At 37.1% G+C, this 22,649-nt stretch overlaps 1 pseudogene; it reads right to left on the reverse strand.

Moving 5' to 3' along the window:
- Positions 1 to 18,333: 18,333 nt before the first annotated feature.
- LOC110894769 lies at positions 18,334 to 22,171 on the reverse strand (annotated as a pseudogene).
- Between the last annotated feature and the right edge of the window lie 478 nt (positions 22,172 to 22,649).

A 22,649-nucleotide genomic window follows, 5' to 3' on the forward strand; every position in this document is an offset into this window, starting at 1 on the left:
GAGGTGTGTGCTAATCGGATATATATTGTGATGATGTTGATTATGGAATCGTGCTCGTATGATACTCGTTATGTAGATGTACTGTTAAGATTTGGTACTTGTTGTTATTTGTTTGGGCATGCATGATTGATGTTGACGGCTGTAGATGATTAGGGTTTCTGTTTCTGTAACTGGCTGCGTGATAAACGTAACTGATATTCCGTAACTGATATGTATCGAAAGATACTTGCTACTCGAAACATAGTTGTTGTCGAAAGATGCTTGTTGACCGAACCATAGTAACTTTGACCGAAAGATAGTTTGGACCGAACCATAACTTTGACCGAAAGATAGCTTTGACCGAAAGATGACAGTGGTCCGAAACATAACATTCGGTCCGAAGGATAATTGTGTTAACTGATGTCGAAAGATAACAGAGGACCGAAAGATATTAGGGGTTATAAACATCCTTCGAAGGATGGGGGTGTATGTTTGACTTATTTGGCATGCCATGCTTGGTGATGAATGTTTTTGTGTACACTAGCTGATGAGTTAATGTGAAACAATACGTGTTGTGCCGTTATGCAAACTGACTGTTATGTGAACATTAAATTGCATGCGTATCAATGTGAACATGAACTGATTTGTTATACGTGCATACGATAGGACGTGATTAATTACTAGTGAGCGCATAACCTAGCATACCGAGCAAACCAAGGTGAGTTCACACAGCCAAGGCATGGGTTCCCAGGGTGGGAATGGGTTGGATGATTACTTGTGCATACTTGATATTACAACGAACGATTAAACTGTTGATGCTTACGAACTGCCTTCGCACACACCCTGGTCGGTAAAGACTATGGTCGCGAACGAACTACTCAACTGCCTTCGCACACACCCTGGTCGGTAAAGACTATGGTCGCGAACGAACTGATTAACCTGATTAACCGTCTTCGCACACACCCTGGTCGGTAAAGACTATGGTCGCGAACTATTCGAAACTAATCTTCGCACACCTGCCTGGGAGGCCGCGATGGAACTAATCATATGGAACGTAACGATTAAACCATTACTCACACTATACGATTTTGAACTTTAAACTGTGAACTCGCTCAACTAGTTTGTTGATTATCTGCTGCATGCCTTGCAGGACCTTAGGTACTTATGGAGCTTGCACTGGAGGAGCGGGACGTTGTGGGCAGTGGATTATGAACGCTATGTTTAAACATTTCGAATAATTGAACTTATGGTTTACTTGGGTTATTTACTTATGCTTCCGCTACTGATACTATGTTTGTTTTGAAACATCAATTGTATTGAATGAGGTTTTACGAACTACTTTATTTATGTTATGCTATGTTCAATATGATTGATGGCTTGATCCTGGTCAGTCACGCTCCCAAGCGGTGATACTCCGCAGGTGGATTTTGGGGGTGTGACACAATGTACCAAGCAATCACCAAGAAACTCAAAATGGATTTGAGTGAGACCTATCTTTGGCATTATCGCCTTGGTCATATAAACAGATGTCGCATGTAAATACTTCGAAAGAATTGTCTTTTGGAAACAAATGAAATTGCTTCATTTGATATATGCGAATCTTGTTTAAAAGGTAAAATGACTAAGAAACCCTTTAGTGGGAAAGGGCAAAAGATTTATTAATTATCATACATTCGGATGTATGTGATCCTTTTAAGCCAATGACTAGGAATGGTGAAAGATACTTCATTACCTTTTACCAACGACTATAGTAGTTATGGTTATGTGTACTTGACACAAAGATGAAGTTTTGAAACGTTCAAAATCTTCAAAAGGTAAAGTACTAAACCAACTCAATCAAAAGTTCTTCATTCCGATAGAGGAGGAATCGAACTCTATTTGGATATGGTTCGATCTATGATGGCTAGGAGCGCATTATCTATATCATTTTGGGGTTACGCTTTGCTCTATGTGGTTCGTATATTAAATATGGCCCAAACCTAGAAAGTGGATAAGTCACCTTTTGAAATATGGAATGGAAGGGCTCCATCATTATCATATTTAAAGGTATAGGTTATGAAGCTTATGTGAAGCAATACACCCCAAATACATTAGAAGTATGATCCACTAAGTGTATCTTCGTAGGATATCCTAAAAATGATATAGGATATTACTTCTACGATCCAACAGAGCAAAAGGTATTTGTTGCTCGCAAGGCTGAGTTCTTGGAAGCTAAGTTCCTTGTGGAAGGAATTAGTAGAACAGTGGAACTTGATGAGGATCGAGAACCACAAGCCGATGCACATTTGGTTGATACTAGCACTCAGCAAGAGGTTGTTGAAAACGATCAAGTGGTTGATCATTGCACATAAAACGTTCGCAGATCTGGTAGAATCAGTAGTCCACCTGAAAGATATAGATTTTTCATGGATGGATGCTACGTGGTAGATTCGGGTGAACCAACCACATACCATGATGCGATGTCAAAATCCAATTATGACAAATGGCTTGAAGCCATGAACGTAAAGATGCAGTCCATATATGACAACCAAGTATGGAAATTGGTTGTGCTACCTCTTAACTCTAAAGTGGTTGGAAGTAAGTGGGGTTTTCAGGAAGAAAAACTGATATGCGTGGTAACTTGGATACTTATAAAGCGAGACTTGTAGCAAAAGGTTTCAATCAAACTCAAGGGGTTGATTGTGATGAGACCTTCTTGCCTATGGCAATGCTAAAGTCAAACTAGGATATTATTTACCTGCATAATATAATTATGAGATTTGGCAAATGGATGTCAAAACGTCTTTCCTTAAAGGATATCTTAAGGAAGATATCTATATGAATCAGCCTGAAGGTTTTGTCGGTCCAAAACATCCTGACAAAGTATACAAGTTAAAGAAATCAATCTGTGAATTGAAACAAGCATCTAGAAGTTGGAATCACCATTTTGATGAAGAGATTAGGGAATATGGATTCATCAAGAACGTCGATGAAGCTTGTGTGTGTAAGAAAGCTAGTGGGAGCACCGTTACTTTCTTAGTATTATATGTCGATGACATTCTACTATTTGGAAATAACATTCCAAACCTTGGAAGGTGTAAAAGCCTGGCTTGGAAGTTGTTTTTCCATTAAGGATCTTGGTGAAGTCGCCTATATTTTGGGAATAAAGATCTATAGGGATAGATCAAGGCGCTTGATATGTTTAAACTAAAGTGCATACTGTGACAAAGTCTTGAAAAGGTTCAAGATAGAGAGCTCTATGAAAGGTTTGGTACCTATTCAAGAGAGGACAAGATTGAGTGTGTCTCAATGTCCAAGCTCAAAGGATAAGCAAGAAAGAATGAAAGGAATCCCATATGCGTCTGCTATAGGATCTGTAATCTATGTAATGATATGCACTAGACCGGACACGTCATGTGCTTTAAGCATGACGAGAAGATATTAGCGAGTAACGGTCATTGGGTGACTGTTAAAAATATATTGAAATGCCTTAGAAGGACTAAGGATATATTTCTAATATATGAGTCTGGTGGAAAAGAACTCGTTGTAAAAGGTTACATTGATGCAGTTTCGGAATTCGTTGTAAAGGGTTACATGGATACGAGTTTCCAAACTAAATCGAGAAGATCTTTGATCACAATCAGTGTCACACCCCCAAAAAAAAAAACCACACGCGGAGTACCACCGCTTGGAGGCGTGACATGACCAGGATCAAGCCACCAATCATATTGAACATGTATATAAGTAGTAATCGTTAATCAACAATACGAAAGGTGTTTTCAAAACCAAAATCATCAAGTGTAGCGGAAGCATAAATGTAAAAACCCAAACATAAGTATTAAGTGTGTAATGTCATAAACGTTTAATAAGCATCCACGATCCATGCCCACAACGACCTGCTCCTCCTTGTGCAAGCTCCATATGTACCTAAGGTCCTGCAAGGCATGCAGCAGAGAGTCAACAACTAGTTGAGCGAGTTCACAGTTTATAGTTCAGTAATTGTAATAGTATGAGTAGCATTATGTTCGATCGTTAAGTCATGTCTCGTATTAGTTTCCATCGCGGCCCTCTAGGCATGTATGCGAAGATTAGGAGAAATATTCCCAAATATTCTAGACACCTAATCAATCACCTCTTTACTTGATAAATTTCATGCATCTAAGAAAGCAGTGGCCGACAAAAGATGCTATCTTACATAGGATTGGACCAAATTCAAAAACCCACATGGCATATAGGACAACCATCAATTAAATCACCTACTCTCATATGTACCCACCCAATCATGCACTATCCCCTTTATAATAGGTTCAATAGTAAACATTCAGAATAATTTTCCACTCATTCAATATTAATTAAAAGGATTCATATGTAACTAAAATTGCCAATAGATCACATGCAAGACAATTAATGAAATTCAGTAGATCACATGCTATACAATTATATCACATAAGAATAATATCCCACAAGTATAAATGTCAACAATTAAGAACTACTCACCAAGAACTTGACCGGACAGGTGCTAACTCGAGGGGGGGGCTACTGCCGTCGCCAATCACAGGGGGGGGGTAGGGTTTGGTGTTCGTAATATTTTTGTGGAAAAAAATAACGAAGTTGAGATATATAATAGGAGGATTTGCGTGACATCCAAGGTGTAATATCAATTACACAAGTGGGCCGGTGCACATGGATTTCTTTGAACTACAGGACTGGGCCGATCTCAAAGGTATTATAAAGTGTATGTATTGGGCTCGGGTGATCCGTAAGTGGCCTAGACTATGTGTGGCCCAAGACATTTAATTAATGAGCTATCATGTTTAGTTTAACGGGGTTATATCTGAGCAGAATGTTTAGCATAGACATTAATTAAGCGTTACCAAACTTGAGAGTTCGGGTTGTCACATCATCCCCAACTTGAAAGAAATTTCGTCCCGAAATTTAGCACGTAGTTACTGAGGAAGCTAGTTGTGTTGTGTCATTTCCTGGTTTTCCGGGGGTGTCACATCATCCCCCCGTTGATTCGGAATTTCGTCCCGAAATTATCTAGTAGCTTCAGTCTTCAGTACTGTTTCCGAACAACTGGGGATACCTGAGTTTCTTTTGATCTTCTCGTTCCCAGGTGGACTCTGGGCTACGACGGGAGTTCCAAGGAACTCGAACAAGAGGCATTGCATCAACCAAAAGGCACCGGTTAGTACAAAGGCTAGCGAGAGGTTTACCATAATTAAGGTGACTGTCGTAGAGTCAAAGATGTGACTCTTGTAGTGCAAGGGGAAAAGAGGTAAGGTGACAGCTCAGTACAAGAAGTATCCTTAAAACAGTAAATACGAAAATCCATTCAAATTAAACCATATAAGTCACTAAATCGAATATTCGCAAAAGTTTTAATCACCACGATTGTTTACACGAAACAACTGAAAGAAAAATAACTAGATAAACGAGTGGAAGACGAGTCAGTCGTCCACGTCTCCATCCCCGAGGTCACTACCATCATCATCGTCTCCGTCACTATCCGAGACCTCCTCTGGCTCTTCTTCCTCCTCTTCCGGCTCTTCCTCCTCCTCTTCGGGCTCTTCTTCCTCCTCTTCCGCCTCTGGCTCGGGAGGTGCCGGGACTGGGGCTGGCTCGGGTTCAGGTGCGAAGCGGGCTTCCTCCAACTGATGGACCCTCCAATTCATCATACCTAGCCTTTCGGCATGAGAGTTAAGCCTTTCATGATCCACTCGAGCGTCTCTCATTATTAGACCTTGTACCTCGCGCCCTTTTAGGGCTTCTGCCTTCAAATCAGTAGTTCTCCTATTAAGTTCCTGTATCTGCTTTTCCTGAGCTTCCACCCGCCCTCCTAGGGTAGCAACCTTTTTTAGTAATTTCTGATTTTGCTCCATTAAGTCTTGGTTTTGTTCTATTAAAATCTGGTTATAATCTCGGAGGGCCTTATTCACAGCAGACTCGGCCTGGGCGCTGAGGGAGTTAACTGGTAGTGCATGCGTAGGTCGGGAGGATGACTCCCCGCCCTGCGCGAGTCTCTTCCTATAAGCCGCACGCGTCTCCATCTGACGCGGGGGTGAGTGAGTAGCAGCGGGTGCCTCCTCTGGCGCCCGGGATTGGTCGAAAGATGCGGACTGTGCAGACATGCCTGTCGAGTTGATGACGTAACGCAAGTTAAACGAAAGAATGCACACTCACAATGTACTAAAAGAGGGTATTGACGCAGAAAGGGAAGAAAAAGAATGACAGAAAAGGGTAAGCACACAAGGTTTCAATCAACAGTTGCTACATTACTATGCGAACCATAAACAATACACTATGCAACAAATAAACAGGCAATATAAGTATAAACCATACCACGTAGAATGTTGAGTCTTGCACGTGGAGCGAGGCATCGTTGTGGATCGTTGGGCACTGTACAGGTTATAGTCTGGTTTTAACAAAACTTTTTCCCCTTATTAAAACCAAGTTCACTATAACCAATGGCTCTAATACCAATCTGTCACACCCCCAAAAAAAAAACCACACGCGGAGTACCACCGCTTGGAGGCGTGACATGACCAGGATCAAGCCACCAATCATATTGAACATGTATATAAGTAGTAATCGTTAATCAACAATACGAAAGGTGTTTTCAAAACCAAAATCATCAAGTGTAGCGGAAGCATAAATGTAAAAACCCAAACATAAGTATTAAGTGTGTAATATCATAAACGTTTAATAAGCATCCACGATCCATGCCCACAACGACCTGCTCCTCCTTATGCAAGCTCCATATGTACCTAAGGTCCTGCAAGGCATGCAGCAGAGAGTCAACAACTAGTTGAGCGAGTTCACAGTTTATAGTTCAGTAATTGTAATAGTATGAGTAGCATTATGTTCGATCGTTAAGTCATGTCTCGTATTAGTTTCCATCGCGGCCCTCTAGGCATGTATGCGAAGATTAGGGGAAATATTCCCAAATATTCTAGACACCTAATCAATCACCTCTTTACTTGATAAATTTCATGCATCTAAGAAAGCAGTGGCCGACAAAAGATGCTATCTTACATAGGATTGGACCAAATTAAAAAACCCACATGGCATATAGGACAACCATCAATTAAATCACCTACTCTCATATGTACCCACCCAATCATGCACTATCCCCTTTATAATAGGTTCAATAGTAAACATTCAGAATACTTTTCCACTCATTCAATATTAATTAAAAGGATTCATATGTAACTAAAATTGCCAATAGATCACATGCAAGACAATTAATGAAATTCAGTAGATCACATGCTATACAATTATATCACATAAGAATAATATCCCACAAGTATAAATGTCAACAATTAAGAACTACTCACCAAGAACTTGACCGGACAGGTGCTAACTCGAGATGGGGGGGGGGGCGCCTACTGCCGTCGCCAATCACAGGGGGGGTAGGGTTTGGTGTTCGTAATATTTTTGTGGAAAAAAATAACGAAGTTGAGATATATAATAGGAGGAGTTGCGTGACATCCAAGGTGTAATATCAATTACACAAGTGGGCCGGTGCACACGGATTTCTTTGAACTACAGGACTGGGCCGATCTCAAAGGTATTATAAAGAGTATGTATTGGGCTCGGGTGATCCGTAAGTGGCCTAGACTATGTGTGGCCCAAGACATTTAATTAATGAGCTATCATGTTTAGTTTAACGGGGTTATATCTGAGCAGAATGTTTAGCATAGACATTAATTAAGCGTTACCAAACTTGAGAGTTCGGGTTGTCACAATCAGGGTAGCACTGTCCACTACAAAATCAGAATACATCGCCGCTTCATTGATCAAGATAATTCATATGGATCTACCACTTGAATTATTGCCGATCTAAGGGTAGTCCATACCATTCAGGACCCCTAGAGATCTTTGTGATAACGATGGTGCGATTGCTCAAATCAAGGAACCTCGTGCACATCAAAAGACTAGGAACATTGAGCGGAGTTTCTACTACATAAGGGATGAAGTTGAAAAGGGAAAGATAGGTATTCGTAAAGTTCACACTGATCAAAATATTGCGGATCCACTCACGAAGCTCCTTGAACGGGCAAAGCATGAAAGGGTCATACTTGTGCCTTAGGACTTCGATATTCTAGTGATTAGATTTGATCTATTTCGTATTTGGATATTGGAACAATTTTTATTATAACTCTTTATGGTATTTTGAGTTATGTTCCATTTTAGCATGTTTAAATCCATGAATAATTTGCTTATTCTAAATGTCCCTAGTCGATCATACTTGTGGGAACAAATATAAATGTAAGACTATTATGAAATCGGATTGGTGGATATTCATTAGGTATGAATATAGAGCAAAGTGTTGCTGCCAAAGTTCATAGATATTTGTGGGATACAAATATTGGACTGACTCGCTCTCAAATCTTGCTGCATGGAATCATCTGTGATTGATCATAAGTAAATTTTAGTAAAGGAGAATATCATAGTATCCTCTAACCTGAGATACATATTGGGTCTTGATATTCACCAAATATTATGCCTTGACTTATTTCTTCGCTATCAGTAATATGACAGTACATAAGGCTAAGCTCAGGTGTGGTACAAGGTGATTGTGAGAGACGTATGTAGTCAAGAAGGGATTTGTTCCTCTTATTCGTTGGGAGTAAGATGTCTAAGGCCTGCTAAAGTTAAATCAACAGAGAGTGATCACTCTATGTCTCTGGATTTAACATTGCATCTGCAACAAAGGGATAAATGATAGATTCACCTAAATCATTTTCAAGTAAGGGACTTGAAGGAGATGATGTTATTTAATAGGACATATAGTCATACGTATTAGGGGTAGTAAACCATAGTTAGGTGGTCTTTACTACTTGCATCAATCTTCTATGTATCTTGTGCAAGTGGGAGATTGTTGGACTCTGTATGCCCAAGACACATATTAAGTTGATGTGGCTAGTACGTTATGATCCAAGACGAGTCATACCCAAATACAAGCTAGACAAACACTTATAATATTTATTTATGATATGATCATACAAATAAATATAAACACTTATACTATTTAGAAATTGGTTTTCTAAATAATTGCACTAGACAAACTAATAAATTATATGGATAATTTATTTTGAGAGAATATTTTAGTTTGTTATTTAATGGGTTAAATAACATAATAAAAGTAGTGTAAGTCTTATAACATATGATGTTATATTTTATAAAAGTTATAAAATATATATAAGACTTAAATAATTAATAAAAGAAATTTGAATTTTTTTATTAATAATACCCATGTGGGCCGCCCCCCTCTTCCTAAAGTTTTTGGTCCAATGAGATTGCATGCAATTCTCATTGTTAGAGGCTTCTTGATTGGGTGGTCTTCCCAAGCACCTTTTGGTCCAATAAATGCACATGCAATTTGCATGGCTAGATATTCATTGATTGGGCAAAAGGGGTGGCTTGTTCTCCCTCATATTTAATAAGCTTTTGTATGACAAAAAAAAGAAAAAAGAACTTGGAAGACTTGTAGAAATGCTCTCTAGAAAAATCGGCCATATGATGGTTGATCATGTGTTTTTTCAAGTTGATAAATCAAGTGCAAGAACTCCACAACATCCTATCATATTTTCGGCCAAGCATGGTTGTTCATGTGGAATTTTAGTGAGTTCATAAGTGTAGAAATCCTAGCTAAACATAAGGTGTTTGTTGGAAGGCTTGGGGTATACAAGCTTGAGGTCTTCTACACTTGAAGGCAACCATTCAAGAAGCATCATCTTCTTCATATCCTTTACTCCTTGGAAGGTAGTATTCTAAACATTCTATGGTTGTGTTTTATTTTGATAGCATGCATGTTCGTATATGGATCCGGGTATTGGGTTTTACATATAAAATGGGCTTTATATCTTGTAAGTAACATGTTTTAAATAATATTTTCCGCTGCGTTTTTATTTTATATGGATAAAATAGCTTTCATAAACATGTGAAAAACCCAACACATTCTAAGAAGATTGATGGAAAAATATAGAGAGAAAAATCAAGATATGCATATAGTGTTCATTGATTTAGAAAAGGCGTATGACAGTGTGCCATGTAGATTGATATAGGACAGTTTAGAGGATAGAGGGGTACCTAGTAAGTATGTAGACTTAATTAAGGATATGTATGTTGAGACTAAAACTAGTGTTTGTGCACCGGTAGGATATACTAATTTCTTTCCTGTGGAAGTAGGACTCCACCAAGGGTCAGCGTTGAGTCATTTTCTATTTGCAATTGTCCTAGATGAGTTGTCAAAGTCGATTCAGGAGTTAGTTTCATGGTGCTTGCTTTTTGCAGACCATATTATGCTGATAGAAGAAAGTTTAGAAGAATGGCGTGTAGCCTTAGAATGCAAAAGTTTGATGATAAGTCGCTCTAAGACTGAGTACCTTTACTGTAATTTTAGTGGAGCAGGTGATGAGCACGACACACAGATCACCATTAAGGGACAGGTGGTTCCACATGCAACTAAGTTCAAGTATTTAGGATCGTTTGTTGAGAGTAATGGAGAGATAGACGATGACATAGCTCACCATATCCCTGTTGGATGGTGTAGGTGGTGAGCAGCCACAGGGGTATTGTGCGACAAGAGGTTCCCTGATAAATTAAAAGGGAAATTTTATAAGGTTGCAATTAGACCCTCTATGTTATACGGAACAGATTGTTAAGCCATCAAGAAAATTCATGCATGAACGCTAGAGGTGGCAGAGATGAGGATGCTAGGATGGATGTGTGGGCAAACTAGGTTAGACAAGATAAGAAATGAGGTTTTTAGGGAAAGATTAAGAGTTTCTAGTATTTCAGACAAGATAAGGGAGGGGAGATTGAGATAGTTTGGGCATGTCAAGAGGAGGCAGACGACAGACTCGATTAGAATAGTTGAAACACTCACTTTAGATGGAAGGAGCAGTAGAGGCAGGCCGAAAATGACTTGGGATGAGCGGATTAGGCAAGATATGCTAGATTTGCACCTCTTTGAGGACCTGGAAGATGATAGAACTTCGTGTAGACGTAGGATTAAGGTTAAGGACTTTTAGGAGTTTGGCCTGGGTTTTGGTTTAGGTTTAGGTTCTTGTCTTATGAGTTTAAAGTTTTCATTTTCTATGAGGTGTGATATAGCTTTTTATATGTTTTCACCTATTCCCGGTGGCATAGTTTTACTAACAACTACTTATTTATTTATGTGTTTATTTTTATTATTTTTCTTTCCATTTTTTTAGTAGTTATGTGCTTATATATGTTTTCCGAGAAGCTTATGTCTTTGTTTATTTTTATTATTTTTCTTTCCATTTTTTTGCCGGGGGTGTTACCGGAAGCAGTCTCTCTATCCCCTGAAATAGAGGTAAGGCTTGCCTACATACTACCATCCCTAGAGCCTATCAATAGCTTCGCTATAAGTGGGATTATACTCGGTATGGTTGTTGTTTTTGGTTTTTTTTTTTGTCTTTTTGTTTATTAATTTAGAAAATCAAAACTCTCTCTCACTACCACATCTCTCTCTACCTTCTCTCTAGGCTCTACTAACCACCACCACCAATCTCCAATCTGATCCCACTACCACCTGCCACCCATCACCACCCCTCCAAGCACTCTTTTATACTAAACACCTCTAGTGAAACACCCTAGAAAAAAGAAAAACCCAACCAGAAAATCGGTACCCAACCCAAATGAGAACCCACCATCTTCATCTTCAACCCTAAACCAACAACCATTTGGGGATGAAATTTGTCAAACCTTTCTTCCTTCTCACCACTACATTCATCTAATATCTCAAGTGCAAGCTCTAATTGATGATCCAAATACCTATCTAATAAATTCACCTTCTCCTTCTCCTTCTCATTCTCTTTCACATCCTCCTGCTGACGTGGCACCGGCCGCGGTTGCAACTCATCCGATTTCAACCGGCGGCGACAGCAGAAGAAGAAACAGGCCTCAGCGATGCAAATGAAAGGGGAAAACACGCATACGAGAGGGATGAGTTACGGCAAACACATCAGAAGGATCAAGTGACGAAATCGTTGGCGGCGGTTGCATAGCCGTTATCGTTGACGATGAGTAATTTGCAAACGGGAGTTTAAGAGAGAGAAGATTCAATCTTTGAAAGCAGATTTGTTTCTAATATATTCACAACAATCATCCAACCCATATCAACCTTTTCCTCTCCCCACCCAACTTTTGATCTCTGTTACAATGGCTGCAAGAAAAGCTGTATTCACATTGCTTGTAACTCTCTGTTTTGTAATCTTAATAAGCTCCACTGAATCTGTTGTGCCACAACAAGAAGGTAACACATTTATTTTGTTTCAAGAAAGTGGATTTGTGGATTCTTGATTAAGTTTTTCCTCAAATTATATTATTGTTTCTTAAAGAATGTTGGTCTGAAAGTTTGAAATTTTAGAGAGAGAAGATGGAGAGATGGGTTTTTAGAGAGAGAAAGGTTCGACCAATTTGGGGATGAAATTAGTGTGCAGAGAGAGATGGTTATTATATATAAGTAATTAATTAATTACTTATATATAAAATTACTGAAATACCATTACACTTAGTTGAATGATTTAACTAAGTTAAGAGTTGGGGAGCAAACTGGAAAAAAACATGGTACACTATTGGAGTAAAATAGTTATTTTTAAAGGATTAGGACAAAACCATTAAAACGACCTAACCACAAGGAGCAAAACGGAAGTCTACTGTAGTTATTATAAGTTTAAAGCCTTTAGAATAAAGGTGAGCATACGCATACGCATACGTGTTCATTTTTCATCTCTAGCTAACTGATATAATATTATTCGCATAACAATGACCGTTTTGAACTCTGAAAACGGTATAGCAACAATATAATATACACATGTTTCTGAAGTTTAGAAATGCCTTAGAGCTTTATTAGGACCCGGTTACATGTTAGTATAACCCTCTGTGATTATACAACTTGGTTCATTAGTTATCCGATTCATTTAAATGTTTCCGTTATATGCTTAATTGTTGACCATTATGCCCTTTTGACCTTAAAATGATATTTTTGAAAATGTGAAAGAATAGAAACCTTTATTACTGATTTATAAACATGCCCCTAAATTTTCACATCAGTTTGAGGTCTAGATTAGGAGTTATGCTCAATAGCGTAATTAGAAAGCTTTTTATTAATTAAACGGCGTAATTAGCATATAGCCTCTCTAAACCTAATTTTCGATACCAAACTTTTTACCTACTGATGTAAAATAATATTTTGGGATTTTTGAAGATTTTTATTTATTTTTAGGCTGAGCATAACATAGGATTATACCTTTGATTCGGTAGTTGTCGGTTTTGCCCTTTTGGCCTATAAAATGAGTTTTACAAATCATTTTGATACCAAACCTTTTTCTATTGATTTTATATGATAAGTAAAACATTTTAAGCTTTCTAGAATGATAAAAATATCAGCTTTTCTTATAAAACCCGGAAATCGCTTAACATCGCCTTTTTTACGCTTTTCTAACGCATAGTATAAATTAAAACTATTTTTAACATATAAGGTTTGATACCTACTGATGTTTTAAGTAAATTTTCATAATTAAACAGTAGGCAAAAGTTTTAAACTCATAATTCTAATTTTGACCTTTAAAGCTTAGGTGAAATTACCAAAATGCCCATTTGGTGCATAGCTTGGTTATAGAAGATAAATTTCACATATATGCAATACCCTGCTGATATAACTTATTAAATTAAGTATTTTTACTAATTATATCAGACCTGGAACTCAGAATAATATTTAATCTCTTTTATGACTTTTATAATGACCAAAATACCCCTACGGGGCTTAATTTGAGTTTAAATTCATTTTGGGCATAATGGAAGGTATCCTACTGATATCACAACATATTTAAGGCATATTAACTTAGGAAACATGTACGTGACTCATTTGGTTACCCGTTACGCATTTTTCGCGTCCGGCGTGGTTTATGTAACTAGTTTGCATAAATTAGGCGAAACGGGTCAAACCTTATCATTTTTATCTCAGAATCCAGAATGTGTTTAGTTAACCCATATTACACAAGTCTTCAAACTTATCAGGTCTAAATCACATTCTAATCCGGTCTTCACTTAATCGTGCGTTTGAACCGTATATCTTCCTTAAAAACTAACCGTGTAAGTTTAGGCTTAATTAAGATCCGTTAGGAATCTAATAGGTTGTTAAAAACTTTTGTTCCAGAATAGGAGCCCAGTAAAAGCTACGTGCACTTGCTGTTTATGAATTATACTTGCTCAGGTAAATACTTTTAACTTATTTTCCCTTATACGGGCTTGGGGTACGGTATATAAAATATCGCTTGGTCGGGCATTGAATTTTTAATCATATGAAGGTTAATTTATTGAAATGACTGGTTTGAATTTTTAATCATATGAAGCCTTTGGGGGGTTAATGACCATGTCCCGGGTATCCTTGGCATCATTCATAGAAATGGCCATGACCTAAGCACGGGGTGTAGGCATACACCCGCCAGTGCATATATAAATAAAAAGGTATAACCGCCGGTTTCGAGAATAACTCGCTGCGGGACTATATCATGTGGTGTGTCTATTAATCTTTAACCCGGTGTCAACCCGGGCTACTGAACGAATAACGAACATGTAATTCTTTTACAAGTTTATATATAAGTAATTATCCCAAGTTATAAAATATTTTGTGCCTTGTGCATTCAAATAAATTTTCATAAATGTTTTCAAAATCAGTCAGTTAATTGTGTTTACCTGTGTAAACTGACGTATTTTCCCAAGAAGGCTAAGTGCAGGTACTAATCGGAATAGGCTGGCCTCTCCTAGCATCAATAAAGAGTCTTGCAAGTTTAGATGCCTTTAAATCTGTTGAACAATGTTTCCTTTTTATTTGATCCGCATGTGGATCATTTTCAGCCATTTTGTAATACTTGATATTACACTTTATTCGGTTGAAATATATTTATCTTTTGCTTCCGCTGTGCATTTAAATTGTGTTGTTTGACTATGACGATATCAACTACGTCCTGATACTCCCCACCAGGCCCACCGGTAATACGTGGAAATATCAGGGTGTGACACTATCTAACAAACTCACATTCTCCTTCTCCTTCGCTTTCACATCCTCCTGCTGACGTGGCACCGGCAGCGGTTGCAAACCATCCGATTTCAACCGGCGGCAGTGGCAGAAGAAGAAACAAGCCTCAGCGACGCAAATGAAAGGGGAAAACATGCATACGAGAGGGATGAGTTACGGCAAACACATCAGAAGGATCAAGTAACGAAATCAGTGGCCGCTGAGCCATGATTTGAGAAGCAGACTCATCGCCGCCGTCTGATTGTGGAGTTCATTGGCGGCAGTTGCATAGCCGTTATCGTTGACGATGAGTAATTTGCAAACCGTAGTTTAAGAGAGAGAGAAGATTCAAAGCAGAATTGTTTCTAATATATTCACATCATTCATCTAACCATATCAACCTTTTCCTCTCCCCATCCAACTTTTGATCTCTGTTAGTCTGTTACAATGGCTGCAAGAAAAGTTGTATTCATACTGCTTCTAACTCTATGTTTTGTAATCTTAATAAGCTCCACTGAATCTGTTGTGCCACAACAAGAAGGTAACACATTTATTTTGTTTCAAGAAAGTGGATTTGTGGATTCTTGATTAAGTTTTTCTTCAAATTATATTGAGAAAAATGCAATTTACGTCCCTGTGGTATGTCCTAAACATCAACCTGAGCCCCTAAATTAAATTTTTGGATGTTTGAGCCCCTGACCTTATGAATTCATAACACTTTGAGTCCCTGCCGTCAGTTTGTCTGTTTGAGGCAGGGGTAAGACCGTCCTTTGACATATATTAATAACACTTTGCGTCCCTATGGTTTGAGTGAAATATCAACCTGAGCCCCTAAATTCATTTTTTGCTTTTTTCATAAGAAATCTAATAATTCAAATTAACTCTTTTATTTGAACATATTTCTCTTTATTTTTAAATAAATGCAATCTTATAATTAACTATTTTTAAATAAATGCAATATAATAATTAAATGTATACTATATATATATCAAATTATTAAAGCCTAAATTCTCTTTTATTTTTAAATAAATGATATAATAATTAAATGTATACTATATATAACAAATTATTAAAGCGTAAACTGTATATTAAATGTAAAGTTTTAATACATACAATACAGAGACAAAACGCCATACCAACTTCGTAGACTTGACGGAACTTACAGACTCGATAACAAAAGACCGTAACATACAATACAGAGACAAAACGTCAAAGATCCACAAGCAATTGTGGATCTTTACTGACGGGTGCATTTCGAAATGTAGCAGATATGAATGAATATAACCTCAGTGTAGGTAATTACATATCTGCCACTGGGGTTATATTCATTCATATGAATGAATATAACCCAAGTGGTTAATATGAAATTCCAGAGCTCGCTAATTACATATCTGCCACTGGGTTATATTCATTCATATGTTACAATATAACCCAAGTGGCAGATACGTAATTAGCGAGATCTGGAATTTTTAGGAAAATTGAAGACCTACACTGGGGTTGTATTCATTCATATCAATCACTTCCTTATGTGCACGGCACCATCTTCTAGGAGGTTGTCAAGTGTTCTCGCCTTCGTAGTTGGTGTTTTGCGTATCTTTACATCTGCAGCCATTCGGTACAATATAAACACATTCAAATGAGGAACACATCAATCCGAAACTGATCTAATATAAACACATTCAAATGAGGAACAATGTATTCACAATCTGATCCAATATAAACACATTGGCTTTAAATAACTACACAAGAATCAACACCAAAACACATTCAAAATCCTCTTTTTTGAATTTAGTACCGTATTCATAACCAAAACACATTCAAACAAAAATCAAACAAAACCACAAGAATCAAACAAAACCACAAGAATCAAAAACCTACACATTCAAATGAGGAACACATCAATCCGAAACGGTTCTTTTTAAACAGTTCTCAAACAACTACACAAGAATCAACACCAAAACACATTTCAAGTATCAATATTGATGTTTTTAAATAACTACACAAGAATCAACACCAAAACACATTCAAAAACCTCTGTTTTGAATTTAGTACGTATTCATAAACAAAACACATTCAAACAAAAATCAAACAAAACCACAAGAATCAAACAAGAATCAAACAAAACCACAAGAATCAAAAACCTCTTTACATCCGCAGCCATTTAGTACCCTCTGTTTTGATACCCGAGACAAAAACCCACAAGAATCAAACAAAACCAAACCTTTGTTTTGATATCCGAGACAAAAACCCACAAGAATCATGGTATCTATGTGATTGAGGTTTGTGATTTTACCGTATAGAAGATAACCCTCTGTTTTGATACCCGAGACAAAAACCCACAAGAATCAAACAAAACCAAACCTTTGTTTTGATATCCGAGACAAAAACCCACAAGAATCATGTTATCGATGCGATTTAGGTATGTGATTTTACCTTGGATTGTTATCGATGAAGATGATGAAGCTAATAAAGATGATGAAGATGAAGATGATGAAGATGTATTGTTCGGAAGATGAAGATGATGATGATGATAATCGGTGTTGGGAGATGGGAGAGATTTGGTTGAGAATTGTGATGAAACTATTCAAATCATGATGAACTGAGATTAAGTATAGAAGATGTTAAGGGTCAAGGGCATAAAGGACTTTTCACAACTGTCAAACGGTCAAACTGACGGAACATTGACGGCAGAGACTCAAACTGTTAAGAATTCATAAAGTAAGGTGCTCAAACATCCAAAAATTTAATTTAGGGGCTCAGGTTGATGTTTGGGACATACCACAGGGACGCAAATTGCATTTTTCTTAATTGTATTATTGTTTCTTAAAGAATCTTTATCTGAAAGTTTGAAAATTTAGAGAGAGAGAAGATGGAGAGATGGGTTTTTAGAGAGAGAAAGGTTCGACGAATTTGGGGATGAAATTAGTGTGCAAATGAGATGGGTTTTTAGAGAGAGAAAGGTTTGACAAAGTAGAGAGAGATGGTTATTATATATAAATAATTAATTAATTACTTATATATAAAATTACTGAAATATCATTACCCTTAGTTGAATGATTTAACTAAGTTAAGAGTCGGGGAGCAAAATGGAAAAAAAAACATGGTACACTATTGGAGTAAAATTGTTATTTTTAAAGGATTAGGGCAAAACCATTAAAACGACCTAACCACAAGGAGCAAAACGGAAGTCTACTGTAGTTATTATAAGTTTAAAGCCTTTAGACTAAAGGTGAGCATACGCATACGTGTTCATTTGTCATCTCTAGCTAACTGATATAATATTATTCGCATAACAATGACCGTTTTGAACTCTGAAAACGGCATAGCAACAATATAATATACACGTGTTTCTGAAGTTTGACCGAGATGACACAATCGAAACTGGTTGACCGAGTTACAAATACGAATGGCATAAACTGCGCATTATTGGCAACTATACATGTTCAAAAACAAGAACATGATGTGCACACACATAATTCTAGTTCTGTTTCCTGAAGATCTCAGTATTGGCCTGATATGCCAGATAAAGTTTTAATCAATGATTTTATATACCTTGATCTACATTTCGCCCGGAAGCATCGTATCCCCTGGCAGGTCACATACCGCAATTCCCTGAAAGTGAACAAGATTATATAAAAAAACTGTTTGCGAGTCAACCCAACCCGTTTTCACTGGTATCAGGTACTCACCTCTCCCGTTAAGTGTGCTACACATTTCTTCTCGGCAAGCAGCTCGTCCTCAGACTAAAAAAATATGAAAGTGATTTAGCATTGTACCTTGTAAGATAAAAATATTATAGATTTGAAGAGTGAAGATTTCGAGTACCTTTTTAATTCTTTTCCATAGGTAGTCATCGAATATCACGTCTTTAACAAGCTCGTAATCGCCATCCCCCTAACCGAAAAAATTAACGGAGTTGAGAAATACAATTAGAAGAAGAGTTGAAACTTAAAAGTAAAAAAAAAAAAAAAGTGTGATTAGTACTTACCTTGGATCTGCAAGGCATGCTGAAAACAATACCCTCTGCTATTCCATAAGGATTTCCATTTGTATAAACCTGCGGTTTTCCAATGTAAAGAGTTAGTCTACTACAATAATACTCTAATGTTTTGATGAATTTGTTGTTTATATGGCTCTGCGTATGAAACTACACTGCACGTTGGGCAACTTTTTACTGGTTTGACTCGCTTGGCCTATTTAACACGTTCCGTATTTAGCTAAAATAACCTATTCTATCCAATTGACGCGTTAAAGATATATAAAAAGAAAACATCTAACAGGAAACATACTCCGGTTGAAAACCAATCACCCTCTGGTGTGGGTGTTACAAGAGACCTTATCGCATCCACAATGGAAACAGCAGTTGATGCTGCCGAAGATCTTCTCCATTTTTTTATTAAGACTCCGCCTCTCTACAAAACATTTACCCGCGTTTAGTATTAAAAGAAAAAAAAAAGAGTTAAACGCTGAAAGAACCAAAATAGTGTAGGTAAAAGAGACTTACTGTCTGTACCACTTGGGTAAATTCCTCTTCTAACCATTTTCTATCCCTAATAACCTCCGTAACGGGAATTCCATGTATTTTAGCATTTAAAAAATCCGGAACCTAAGACAAACAAATGAAATTCAGGAAATGAAACAAAAGTTAGAAGTTAGAAAAACATTGAGTAACCTGAGTTGTCGAGTGGTTTCCCCAAATGGTGACGTTAGAGACTTTATGGTAGAAAACTCCTGCTTTTAAAGCCAACTGTGAAAAGAATAATATCAAGTTCATATATATATATATATATATATGTTTCAAAATTAGTTAAAGTTACTTATAAAAGGAATTATAATACCTGACATTTTGCTCTATTCTCGTCTAGTCTAGTTTACGCATGAAAATTCTTTGGAGGTATTTTCAGAGCGTTTTTCATGCATATCAAAGCACTGCAAAAAACATACAAAATGTTACGGTTTGACTCGGACAAAAGTCAAAATGTAGTTTTTCATACTTGGTATTGCAGGGGTTTCCCACCACCATGACTTTGACATTAGGTGATGCAACAGCATTGAGAGCTTTTCCCTGAGTCAACATGTCACATCTCCATTGAATAATTATAAAATTTCTGACAGATGTTATTAATATTTTCGACTAAAAGCACCTGCTCTGCAAAGATTTGGCCGTTAATATCCAACAAATCAGCTCTTTCCATTCCTGGTCCTCTAGGCTTTGCACCAATCAAAAGAGCCCATTCCGCATCTTGGAATACCTCGTATGGATCTATACCGATGCTTACTTCTCTTAACAATGGATATAACGAATCCTCAAGTTCCATGGCAACACCTACATGATATGACCATAAGGTATCGTTTCTTTTTTAATCCCATTAAACGATAGTCTTAGTTGTTACCTTCAAGAGCTCCAAATGATCGTTCAGATCCCAAAAGTTTAAGGGCAATAGGTTGGTCCGGGCCGAAAACCTCACCAGATGCAAGCTGCAATTAAACCATGAATTATGAATCTTCCTTCAAGCGTAGTAAAAAGCTATAATCATTTTATACTGTGTGGTAGACCATATATATTTTTACTAGACACTACAGGAAAACGTTTCGTCACAATTAATTGTTGAGTGAATTTCAAGGATTGTCCTGTATATTTATACTCATTTTCAGGCGTTGTCCTTTATGTTCAAAATTGACGAGTTTTGTCCTTTATGTTTTCAAATCATACACGTTTTGTGGTTTAGGCCTAACCCAGTTAGTTTTTTAGTTAAATTTGGTCATGTGCTTTGCACATGAGGACATTTTTGTCAATTCAAAATTGGTGTCTTCCACCCATCACCACCTCCAATCCACCTCCATCACAACCCGCCAAAAATGCCCCCTCATGTGCAAAGCACATGACCAAATTTAACTGAAAAAACTAACTGGGTAAGGCTTAAAGGACAAAATGTGTATGATTTGAAAACATAAAGGACAAAACTCATCAATTTTAAACATAAAGGACAACGCCTGAAAATGAGTATAAAGATAAATGACAATCTTTGAAATTTGCTCTTAATTGTTTGGTATTTGTTCAACACATTTTTTTTTTTTTTAGTCTAAGGTTCTTGTATTTGCATCTTCAACTATGATCGACGAAGATTTCGTATTAATTATGTAATTTGGTGACAAGAACCACGAGATACCATGTGTAATTTATTAGACTATATTATTACTAAGGTGTGAGCCCACGGGCCCACTTTAGGTATCTAGAGTTTGGTACCATTTCTACAACTATTGATTCAATAAGTAATTGAGTATTTTACCATTCGACATCATTGAGTAATTATAGTACTGAAGGGGTATGACAGTTGCATTATCAATACCATGTGCCTGTACAATTAAGCCAATACGGAAACCTATACAATAATCGTATAAATTATATCTCAGGTGTTTTTTCATCTAGATTCAGTTTGAACGTTCGTGAACATGTAGCACACGAACTTATCCAATGGAAACTCTTTTTCTAACGAAATCAAAATTAAAGTCAGCATGTTTCGTACTCCTGGCGTTTGGAGGAACTAGAGTTACACCGAGAAAAACTCAAATATTCTGGTAGAATGAATATTGTCTAGCCTAGGCAATTTCACTGTAAACAGCTAAACGATCTACGGAAGATGGAATAATGAAGACCTTAAATGACAACATAATTTATAAAACCATTCATGCGCAAAGAAGACGTCCCACAAATCATAATGTACCGATTAAAACAATTACTAGTTTTGGTACCAGAACGAGCAAAACATAAATGACAATACTTGCCAAGTTGACAAACATGACACAAAGAGAAGGTTTTACTAGAACATGAAACACGCCTTAGTACCACTAGATATTCACCAAAGAAACGCTAGTGTAATGATGGTGGCGACAATTAGATTGATTAGATTTTGTTCAAAATGTCAAAACCGATCCACATGATCTATCGGTCACCATATAATCCGTAGCAGTAGACGGTTACCACATAACAATCTATACAATAACAGATATCAAAACTTAGAATCTTATCTAACAACTTAATATCCAATGTCCTAACTTCCGGTGATAATAATTAATTACCTTGAAGAGTAAATGGTTGGCTATCATCCCCGCTGCACCTGAAACCGCAACATTAATCATCTTCTTCCATGATTTCGTTTTATCTTCCTGACAATGTTCACAACACTTATCAAAATTATTCTTCGGAATCCGACTTCTAGACTTATTTTTAAGGCCAAAATATTAACAGTATAGCCATTGACTTTTAACACTTAATATACACACATCAGAAACCAACCAACCAACCAACCAACCATAAAACACCAAATAAGTAAATTCGACTAAAAAAGCCAATATAATAATTACACGTGTAAAGTGCCGGCTAGATCTCAATGAGCAAGCCGGCACAACAGCCTCCTTTAAGATCTACACAACACTTTACCCGTGTAATCATTATCCAGTAATATAAAAGTACCAACAACAAATGATAGTAGCAAACTTGCAGCCTTGAGATCATAAGTGAGACAGAACACACCGTAACAATCCGACTTTGGTTTCGGATCAACACCAGCCGGCACAATAGCCTCCTTTAAGATCTACACATACTTTCTTTTGACTTGCCATTCAAACATTCTTAATG

The sequence above is a fragment of the Helianthus annuus genome, chromosome 12 (genome assembly GCF_002127325.2).
Source record: "Helianthus annuus cultivar XRQ/B chromosome 12, HanXRQr2.0-SUNRISE, whole genome shotgun sequence".
NCBI lineage: Eukaryota > Viridiplantae > Streptophyta > Magnoliopsida > Asterales > Asteraceae > Helianthus > Helianthus annuus.